Source organism: Oryx dammah, unplaced genomic scaffold (genome assembly GCF_014754425.2).
Source record: "Oryx dammah isolate SB20612 unplaced genomic scaffold, SCBI_Odam_1.1 HiC_scaffold_5, whole genome shotgun sequence".
Lineage (NCBI taxonomy): Eukaryota > Metazoa > Chordata > Mammalia > Artiodactyla > Bovidae > Oryx > Oryx dammah.
Genome location: NW_024070189.1, coordinates 7,776,378 through 7,787,683, shown reverse-complemented (window position 1 = coordinate 7,787,683; position 11,306 = coordinate 7,776,378). Strand labels below are relative to the sequence as shown.

The following is an 11,306-nucleotide window of genomic DNA, read 5'->3' as shown; positions in this document are numbered from 1 at the left end:
AGCTATGGTTTTTTGAGTAGTCATATATGGATGTGAAAGTTGGACTATAAAGAAAGCTGAGCACTGAAGAATTGATGCTTTTGAACTGTGGTGTTGGAGAAGACTCTTGAGAGTCCCTTGGACAGCAAGGAGATCTAACCAGTCCATCTAACCAATCATCCTGACTATTCTTTGAAAAGACTGAAGCTGAAACTCCAATACTTTGGCCACCTGATGCGAAGAACCGACTCATTGGGAAAGACCCGGTGCTGGGAAAGACTGAAGAAGGAAGGAGAAGGGGACGGCAGAAGATAAGATGGTTGGATGGCATCACCGACTTGATGGACTTGAGTTTGAGCAAGCTCTGGGAGTTGGTGATGGACAAGAAAGCCTGGCATGCTGCAGTCCATGGGGTCGCAAAGAGTTAGACATGACCGAGTGGTTGCATTGAATTGAACTGAACTGAACTGAACTAACTATTTCCCCAGAAAGGAGTGCCTCTCATTGATGCTTTTACATTTATCATCATAGAATTGTTCATACATAATTAAAAAATCTTCTCTGTTTTTGCTTGCATAGGTCCTTTGACAATTAATCATTAATTTGGTAAATCATTTCAGGTGGCTCCCTTTGGGCTGTTTTTCTACTCTGAAGGTTTTGTGGAGATTTTTTCCATTAATTTCTAATTACAACATTGGAATTAAGTTCTTTTTGTGATTTTTCTTGTGCTATATATGGCAGTTATAATTTGATACCCTTTTTATCTCGCTTGGATTTCTGTGTCTGGCTGCTGTGTGGGTACATATCTTTTCTTCATTCTGAGTTCTAAATTTGCCCTTGGCAGTGAGCTGTCTCTGTTTTATGACATGCTGATCTGTGAGCTATGTCTCTCCTTTGTCTGTTGTTGTAAACAAACCTGAGCTGACTAGGAGGATTTCTCTAGTGAGTCAGTAGTCTGCTTAACATTCTGCAGTTTCCAGCATGACAGGATAAGAGACTCATAAATACCCTGGTTGTCTCACCTCATCCCTGACTTTCAGGAAATCATATTTAATTTCATATCTTTACTTGGGAATGAAACTTGGAGGTCTTCTGAGAAGGCAAAAACAATTTCACTGAAAAATGGTGAGAGTCTTTGTATTAGCCAGTAATGGAAGTGAAACATGTCTGTTTGTTTTCTACTTTTTGATGTTCTTAATATGTACCTTTATTGGATATGAGATTTAATTCTGTCTTGTCTCCCTATTGCATATAGTAAATGATTAAGAATCAGTGATTTCCATGAATTTTGGAAACATATCATCTGGAAATGAGAACTATTTTTTTTCTTTAATGTAATGATTGTCTTAAGCTGCCTTTTCCCCTTATTATCAAAGGCATGGATCCACCAAGAGGCTCATCTGTCTCTTCCAAAAGAGCTTTTCTCTCCCAACTGGTGATTAAAACCTGATTGATTGCTTCCTCTTAAATGGTTCTTTAGTATACATGTGTAGTCATTTTCTCTCTCAGTTTAATCTATTTAAAATAAAAGTCACTGTTACACTTTTATTTTTTTGATATCCTTCAGTGACTGAAATAATATTTATTCATATTTAAATTTATGAATTCTACCAAGGTATAAGCTATGTGACACCAGTGGCTTGTTTATCTTTGTTGTTCAATTGCTAAGTCAGTTATGTCTGATTCTTTGCAACCCCATGAACTGCAGCACACGTAGCTTCCCTGTCCTTCACTGTCTCCTTAAGTTTGCTCAAACTGATATCCATTGAATCAGTGATGCCATCCAACCATCTCATCCTCTGTTGCCCCCTTCTTCTCTTGCTCCCAATCTTTCTCAGCATGAAGGTCTTTTCCAATGAGTCAGCTCTTCACATCAGGTGGCCAAAGTATTGGAGCTTCAGCTTTAGTACCAGTCCTTCCAATGACTATTCAGGGTTGATTTCCTTTAGGATGGACTGGTTTGATCTCTTTGCTGTCCAAGAGACTCTCAAGAGTCTTCTCCAACACCACAGTTAGAAAGCATCAATTCTTTGGTGCTCAGCCTTCTTTATAGTCCAACTCTCACATCCATACATGACTACTGGAAAAACCATAGCTTTGATTATACAGGCTCTTGTCAGCAAAGTGATGTCTCTGCTTTTTAATATGCTATTTAGGTTTGTCACCGCTATTTTTCCAAGGAGCAAGCATCATCTAATTGTGTGGCTGCAGTCACCGTCTGCATTGATTTTGGAGCCCAAGAAAATGAAATCTGTCACTGTTTCCATTGTTTCCCCATCTGTTTGCCATGAAGTGATGGGACTGGATGCCATGATCTTTGTCTTTTGAATGCTGAGTTTTAAGCCAGCTTTTTCAAATTCCTCTTTCACCTTCACCAAGGGACTCTTTGGTTCCCCTTAGCATTCTCCCACTAAAGTGGTATCGTCTGCATATCTGAGGCTGTGGACCTGATCCACCACCCAGGAGTCACTGTCTGCCCTGGGGCCTATCCACAGCCAACTCCATGCTGGGAACTGGGGCCTCTGGTCACTACCGTACTCCACCTGTGTCTCTGGGGAGATCTTTGCAAAGCTGCTTCCCAGGTCACCAACACCTCTTCAGGCTGCCATGGCCCAATATTGTTTATCTTACTCTTTACCGTATCTCTGTTGCCTAGAAGTGCCCAGCAATCAGGAGGAAATCTTTCCAAATTTTCTGATGTACATGCCCTTTTTATTGGTATGTATTACTTTTGGGCTTCCCTAGTGGCTTAGAGGGTAAAGAGTCTGCTGTAATGTGGGAGACCCAGGTTCAATATCTGGGTCAGGAAGATCCCCTGGAGAAGGAAATGGCAGCCCACTTCAGTACTCTTGCCTGGAAAATCCCATGGATGGAGGAGCCTGGTAGGCTACAGTCCATGGGGTCACAAAGAGTCAGACATGACTGAGCAACTTCTCTTTCCTTTCCCTTACTATTTATATTTTAAATTGAACCGTCACACTTATATGTATGTAAAGCTATAAGGTACCTTAAATGTTTTAAAAAACATAGTAGAGTATCTATAAATAATTAATAAAAAGCCAACCAACATAATGTAATTGCAGATAAAGTTTTAATTTTCTTTTCTTAAATTATGGTGTTACTTTAAATAATGTCAAGAGAGAGGGAAGATAGATACTCACATAAGCATGTGAATTGGTGTAATTTTTTAAAGGGAGATTTGGTAGTAAATATAGCCCAGTATATTGAGCTTCCTGGTAGCTCAGCTGGTAAAGAATCTGCTTGCAATGCAGGAGACCCTGGTTCAATTCCTGGGTTAGGAATATCCCCTGGAGAAGGGATAGGCTGCCCACTTCAGTATTTATTGACTTCCTTGTAGCTCAGACAGTCAAGAATTTGCCTTCCCGTCTCTGGGTTCAGAAAATGCCCTGGAGGAAGGCATGGCAACCTACTCCAGTATTCTTGCCTAGAGAATCCCCAGGACAGAGGAGTCTGGCTGGTTACAGTCCATGGGGTCACAAAGAGTTGGACATGACTGAGCAACAAAGCTCAGCACAGTATACAATAGTGATATCAATGTCATCAATGTTAGAAATTCCTCGAGTCATGCCAGTTTGATTTTAGTAACAAACAAAATAAAGAAAAGTAATCCCCCTAACCCCATGACTATACAGTCCATGGAATTCTCCAGGCCAGAATAGTGGAGTGGGTAGCCTTTCCCTTCTCTAGCTCATCTTTCCAACCCAGGAGTCAAACCATGGTCTCCTGCATTGCAGGCAGATTCTTTACCAACCGAGCTACCAGGAAAGCCCTTAGTAACAAAGTAAAGCAAAACATTCCCCCTCCCAAAAATCTGGAGAAAAAATCTGATGATTAAGATCCAGTGAAAATGACTGTGGGATATCATATGGTATAATACTATGCACTTGTTTAAAAGGTTTTTGTTTTCATATGTATATAAGAATAGTTCACTAACCGCAGTACCAAAGTAGCTAGATTCTGTATTTTAACGTGATTAAGAATCAGTTTGTGAGAAACATAGCCCATTAAAAATACATGAACAGTGTGATGACTCAACTTTGGATGAGTGGATCACAGAATTGCAGATGACCTGCAGGTGAGGATCTCAGAAATCATCCAGTGTAGTGGACGGGAGCTTGACTCAGGGACTGTAGACAGGGTTGATGTTTAGCTCTGACCTTTGCTCACTATTGACTTAGGGTTGTTACTCAAGTTCTTTGAGTCCCACTTTTCAAACCTATAAATTAAATGTAACAAGAATAGTTCACGTGCGTTAAGTATTTATTGTATGATTGGATACCTTTTCTGATTTAACCCCCACACTGCTAAGCCCATAAGGAAAGTAATATTATTTCTATCTTACAGATGAAGAAACCAAGACACTGACAAATTAAGTAACTTTCTCAAATTATATGATTAAGGAAGTACTAGCCTTGACATTCCAAACCCAGGGAACTGAGTCTGCATCCTAACCACTAAACCAGCACTCCATACTGCTTCTTGTCCATGTCAATAGCTTGGTTTTCTAGAAAAATGAATAGTGTAACTGACTATCATAGCAGAAAACCTGACATGTGCTAACTGTTAGTCACTCAGTCGTGTCTGACTTTTTGTGACCTCATGGACTGTAGCCCGCCAGGCTCCTCTGTCCATGGAATTCTCCAGGCAAGAATACTGGAGTGGGTAGCATTTCTTCTCCAAGGGATCTTCCCAACCCAGGGATCAAATCCAAGTCTCCCACATTGCAGGCAGATTCTTTACCTTCTGAGCCACCAGGGAAGGCCAGTAAGGTCTCATTAAATGTAGTTATTATTTTCCTATCTCAGGGATTATCATACTATATTTCACTGCCAGAGAGCAGTCAACAGCCAGGCTTTTGTTTAAAATATTGGACTTGGCCTCGGATTCCTTTAAACGTATAGTTGAAAATAAAATTGTACACAAGAAGGCTGTGAAAGTAAAGTTGTTCAAAACAAGGATTTACATGTTATGACTGAAGAATAAATTTAACATCCAGGCAGGTAAGCTTTCGCCCGTAATCAAGCAGGTGAAGGCAGAACTTTTCCTTTCTTCCTTTCTACCTTCCCTCCTTCCTTCCTTCTTTCTTTCTTTCCCTCTCTCTCCCCATCCTTCCTTCCTTCCTTTCCTTTTTTCTTTCTTCCTTATCCTTTTCCCTTCCTTCTTTCTTTCTATCAGCATATAGGGATGTTAGGATGGTATATACCTGCAACAAGGGTATATTCTACCTTTAACATTAAAATTAAAACACCTAAGTTTATGAACTGTTATTGAAGCTGCTGCAAGTTTGGTGAACCAGTAAAAATAACAACATGATTTTGATTTTGAGCTTGGTCATAGATAGCTGGAGGGGTTTCCTGGTGACTCAGATGATAAAGAATCTGCCTCCAAAGCAGGAGACCTGGGTTCAATCCCTGGGTCAGGAAGATCCCCTGGAGAAGGCAATGGCAACCCACTCCAGTATTCTTGCCTGGAGAATTCCATGGACAGAGGAGCCTGGCAGGCTACAGTCCATGGGGTCACAAAGAGTCAGACATGACTGAGTGACTAACACTTATAGACAGTTGGAGGTGAAGATCTGAGTGTAGAGAAATGTCACTGTATGGCTGCCAAGTAGATACCTGTACATCTACGATGAAGATGAGGACCCAGTAAGCTAAGATGGAATCCTGGTAGTCAGGGGTGGGAGACAGAACAAATCCCAAACTAGAAATGCACAGTTAGAGACAGCTACATATTGATGGTAAACTTAAAGTTGATGGTGGCCTGTGAGACGGAAGTGTGTCATGGTTATCATACCTCATGTCTGACGGAGGTTAGCAGAGCTGTCTTGCACTGGTTTAAGGATGGTACATCATAACTACTGGGGATATAGTTTGATAACAGCCCTATGCCAACATAAGCTATTATGTAATAAAAAGCAACTCTCGGAACCCATGCTCGTTTTTAAACTTTGCCCAGTAGGAGCGGTGAGTGACTTTCTGGAGTGCTTCAAGCATGCCTTAAGAATTCTCCAGCATGCAGGAGAGTGGTCAGACCAGAACGTGGGGTAGTTAATGTGGTGACTCTCACATTATCAGTGCTGGACCAGAGGAATCAGACTTTATATCCTGATTCTTATGAACCAGATGGATGATTGTGCACAGAGCTCCTGTGATGGTGTAGTAAGCCTAAATGATGTTTTATTTCAATTTGGTCCTCTCAGTCTTCAAAACCTTGACATCGTATTATTCCTTTGCTTATGGTTTTCCATTATTTTACTTTTTTGTAATGTTAATACTACTTATGCTTAGATGTGTATTTTGAACAAAATTGTTAATTGTAAATTACATATTTTCCTTTGAATCTTTGTAGGATACATTTTGAATTTTTAAGATATGTTTTGGTTGTTATTAAATCATTGTCAAAAGCATTACCAAACTGTCAAACCAATATGTACTTTAAAAAATCCCAACAAAAAATAAAAAAAAAACAACAGAAAAACAAAGGTAGTAACAGTTGTTCATTTTAGTAGAAAAAAGTTTAAAAATACCTGATTTGTAATTGAATATTTTAATACAGTTTAGAACACTAATTAGCTTAGTCTGTGGGCTGTTGCTCAGGTATTGTGAGTAAACCTTTCCAAACACCAGGATAAAATAAAACCTTGCATATTTGCGTTAGAATTCATTTTATTATAAGCTTAATTTCTGTGCAATTTCTTTTAATTCATAAAGGCATAATAATTTGCTTAGCTGATGATGTAAGGCTTGCTGTACTTATTTTCCGTATGTGACTTAATTTTTGAGTTGTATAGGAATACAGTAAAGCTTTAATATGTCTATTTCAGCTTTTTAAAATTGAAATAACATAAAAATAGTTTCCTCAATGTTATAAGATTCAATCTCTTCCAACCACAAGTGGGTTATCAGAATTTTACAGTAGATTCTTTTGTTCCTGAGGGTTTCTAAGGAAGACTGTGACAAAGTCTACCCATGTGAGACTGAATACTATTTTTAATAAATAAAACATCTGCTTTCTAGTGCCTAAGGGTCCAAAGGTCTAAAGGTGTCGTTTTAACTGATGAAAAATATAAAAGAATTAAAGCTAAAGCTATGCAAATGCAGCAGGATACCTTTTGTTTGAAATAAAACTAATATATTAAACAATTAGCAAACACACATAGAATCCTCTCCCAAATTAAATGTTTACCTAAATTTTAGTATCAACCCTGTTGACATCATGAAGAGCTGTCAAGAGAGCTGACATTCTTAGAAGACAGAACTTCACCTGTAACCTTTAAAGAAAGCTGCTTTGTGAAAGCCCTAAAGGCAGAATGGTCAGACTGGCATTTGTATAGTGTGGTGGGAGATGTTAAAATAGCAACGCACAGAACCCTTTCAAGCAATTTTTATGTCATAGAGAGACTTTTGGAAAGAAATCTATAAGTAGTGATTTGTCACTGCTTATGTAAAGTGGAATAATTTCAGACAGTTTTTTTTTTTTCCCCCAGATCAGAAAGTGCTATACCCAAAGTGAATAATAAATCAAATTTGAATCTTTTCGTCTTGATATATACATCTCTGAGGATATTATTTTCAGAGCTAACATTTATTTCTTCATTCTCCGTAGAACTGAAGTCCAATTTTATAACTTTGCAAATTTTTTTCAATCACTTTCTTTGGTGTAACAATTACAAGTGCAACATATTTGTAATAAAACTGTCAACCATGGTTCAATTCAAAATGTATCATGGGGAAGTCAGACTTCTGAAGGGGGAAATGTGTCTGGTACTTTTCTTTGAGAAACAGTGAAGGTGGACTCTTGGGATGCTTAAGAATCAAATAGCAATTTCTCCCACATCAAGGAAGTTTGGAATCCAACTTTTTATAATTCTAAAATAAAATCTGAGGGTACTTCTAAACTGTTGTCTCCCACTTTTAGAGCCAATGTTAGTGTGAAACTTCTTTTCCTCAACTGTTGTCTACCCTGAAAAAAAAATATTAGTTACTGCATGTTGGAGAAAGCAGTATTTAACCCTAAATCAGCTGTGGTTTTCGCATCAGTGGGCCTTTTGAGATCATTGTGATTTCTTATGGTTATTTTTGTATGTGTGTTTGTAAAATATAAAAATGAGCCTATTTCCCCACCATCCAAAATATGTCTGGAAGATTTGTAAGTCCCCTATTTTTATACACTTAACAATTCTAAATATGCACTGTAATTATTTACTGAGACTGCCCTCTTGAGTTTATACATCAGAGATTTAACCTTGTTGGGGTCCTGGATAGGCCAACCCAAAGTATTTCTCGATGGCATATTGATTATTGTGAATTAAAATTACTTCAGAAACAGTGGGTGCAAGAGGAACACTTTTGATTCTTCTCTCTGTCTTCCTGAAAGCAACAAATAAATCCCTCATATTTAAAGTTTCCTCCCGCACGAGGTACAAGGATGCCGTTATGGCCAGAGAGTGAGAACTCTGGCTGAGAAATCGGTACACTCAAAATAGCCTTGTTATTTCTGTAATTTACTACCCAAAGCCCAAGTTCTGTTTCGGTTCTTCAGTAATTATTAATTAATTAATTATTTTCACTTGAAGCCCATGTTCTTTTGTCCTGTTGATTGTTCACGACGCTTTTCTTTGTCCAGAAGGGTAGATAGTGCCCGCTCTGCTATGTCTTCGGTTCTATTGCTATGCGATCTTTGTGCGCGTGCATTAAACTTTGTTTCTTTATTGCCTATTAATCTTTCTTGTATCAGTTTTATTGTTATTCCAGCCACAAGATCTCTAGATAGGTAGAGGGAAATTTTCCCGCCCTGTCAGTCTCGTCGCCCAAGTGTTTGATTTTGTTCACGGGAGTCAAGGTTTCGGTGATTCCTAAGTAAATGATGATCTGTAGTGTGCATCTGGTTCACGCTTTCATCGCAGTAACACTTTAGCATGTAATTTCAGGAGATATTGTCGCTGAGGTTTCAGTTTTCTAAGAGTCAACATTTTATAAGAGGAAAGAAGTCTGAAATTACTGATGATCCTTTTCTACGTAAGCCAGCAAAATATTGTACTTGAATACCTTTAAGGTTAAAAAAAATTATGAAGAATTTTGGATACAGTAATTTAATAATACATTTTTAGCTAGGATTGCAACCATTGTTTACTTAATATATGGATAAAGGTTTACTGTTTGAATGCTGTCTCTTAAAGCAAGCTTATATTTATAATTTTCACATTTATGTCTTTCCTTAATTACATTTTAATTCTTAAAAGGGTAGAGGTCTTATTTTCTGCATGCTTGAATAACTCAACACAGATTTTTTTTTTTTAATGTAGTAGGCATTCAATTGCCAAAGAAAAGCTTCACTTCTCTAGTGATTCTGAAGGTTAACTAAATCATAGTGTGGGTATTTTGGTAGGGTATTTGGAATTCCAGAGTTTAAATGTCAGGATAGTATGAGATTAATTGTAATGACCTCATGCCTTCTGAAGCAGCCAGGTGGTGTTGACCCTCTGTAGAGATTTCCCTAGGTGAAAAATCTGTCCATGAAATAGAAGTTTAATTACTGATTCTTCTTTGCCACTTTGATCAGTCTAAACCTCTGACTTATATGTAATTTATTATGAAGATATAGTATTTAGGAAGTTTCACAGATTCATCTTTAAAGAATTGAGCTTCTCAATATGTGATTCTGTCCATTATCTTCTTATGGTGGAAATCAGCAGTATATTAGTGCTAAAAAAATAGCATGAAAATTCTTTTATATTGAAATCCTTTAGAATCATATTGTAATTTCTTTTAAGTGAAAAGTATGAAATACTGTGTTTTCTATTTCTGAATAATGTTTTATTAAAGGAAATTTATTTATTGCTCTTAAGTCTTTAGTTCTGATAAGGGATTCTGTTTCCTAATAGCAACATAATGTTTTGAAACATACATCAAATCAGCCTATGTATTTCCACAAGTAGCTTGTTCAATATCAAAAATAAATCATTACATATTAGGAAATTCTTTCTCCTCCAAGGTTGGAATAATGTAGAATGTCATCTCATTCTGAGATAATGGTGACACAACTCTGATCCTTTTAGTTTTCTTGGCAGAAGGAAAAAAATCTATTCTGGAGTTTACATGTTAGTGAAGTTACTTTTCTGAGATATGATTATGTAACAAAACAGCCTTACTTGAGATATTTTAGACAATGCCTTCTTCTTACAAGTAAGAAATAGACATGTGTGTGTGTGTGGGTGGGTGTGTGTGTGCATGCATGGGCCATTGCTTTAGAAAGTATGTATTGAAACTGTGGCAAACTTTTAATTCACTGAGTTACTTGATTTGTGAAGTTCATTATGACCATGCTGTGTAAGAGAAAGTGATTGTTCATAACTGACTTTGAGATAGCCATATCCTTTTTGGGGGCATGGGAATAAAATATGAAACTTAGTGAGAACCAACGGGTCTGATATGCTTTGATGTTTTGTATTCTAGATCTCAGTCTTTCAAACCATAAACCTTTGATCTGATCACTATTTCTGGTATATCTGGACATACTTCAGGCATTTAGTTGCATTTCAATAATTCTAATTATTACAAACAGTGCTGTTTTCCTCCAAAAGAGGGGTACTTAGCCAAGAGCAATTTGTTTGGTCAACACAATGCTTTGTTAGAAAATAAATATTCCTAGTTCCAGGGTTTTTTCAAACTTAAAAAATTTGTATTTCATATTCTTCCTTTAATCATTTACTTTTATCTTGTACTCATTTTGATACTGAAATGTTGTAGTTCTGAAATATATCATACAAATGGACTAATTGGAAACATTTATTGGAAAAATAGTAGATGCAAATATTTCATATTAAGAAAAATATCCTGAAGAATGTGACTTGTGTGTGTATGTGCATAGAAGGTGGTAACAAAAATTGACTCTGGATAAGTTAGAGGAGTTATGGTTGTTAGTTGTAGACTTCTGTATTTCCTTGCGCAGGGGCCATGCTAATTTTCTCTGTATCATTCCAATTTTTGCATAGGTGCTGCTGAAGCTAGTGCTGCTTATCAGTAATTCTTGATTTCTCTTGAAGGAGCCTATCTTGTTTACGTACAGTGAACTCTGCTTCCATTTCTTATGTCTCAAGAAAAAGAGGGTCTCATTCTAAACTTTGTAAGATACACAAAATGAGAGTTGAAAGACAGAACTGGGCCTAAGAAGGAGTCTGAAAAATACCACAGGAAAAATGCCAGCGGGCAGGTTACGCAGATGTGAGCACATATGTGTATATGGCCACGTACCCACACATACACAGAGTTTTCTTTTCTCAGTTACTATTCTGATCACATATT

General features: G+C 37.4%; 1 non-coding gene across 1 annotated transcript; it reads right to left on the bottom strand.

Annotated features, from left to right (window-relative positions):
• Window positions 1-10,910: 10,910 nt before the first annotated feature.
• Window positions 10,911-11,015, bottom strand: LOC120864919. Its single transcript, XR_005721266.1, has one exon. It is a non-coding gene; the product is annotated as a U6 spliceosomal RNA (small nuclear RNA).
• Window positions 11,016-11,306: the final 291 nt, after the last annotated feature.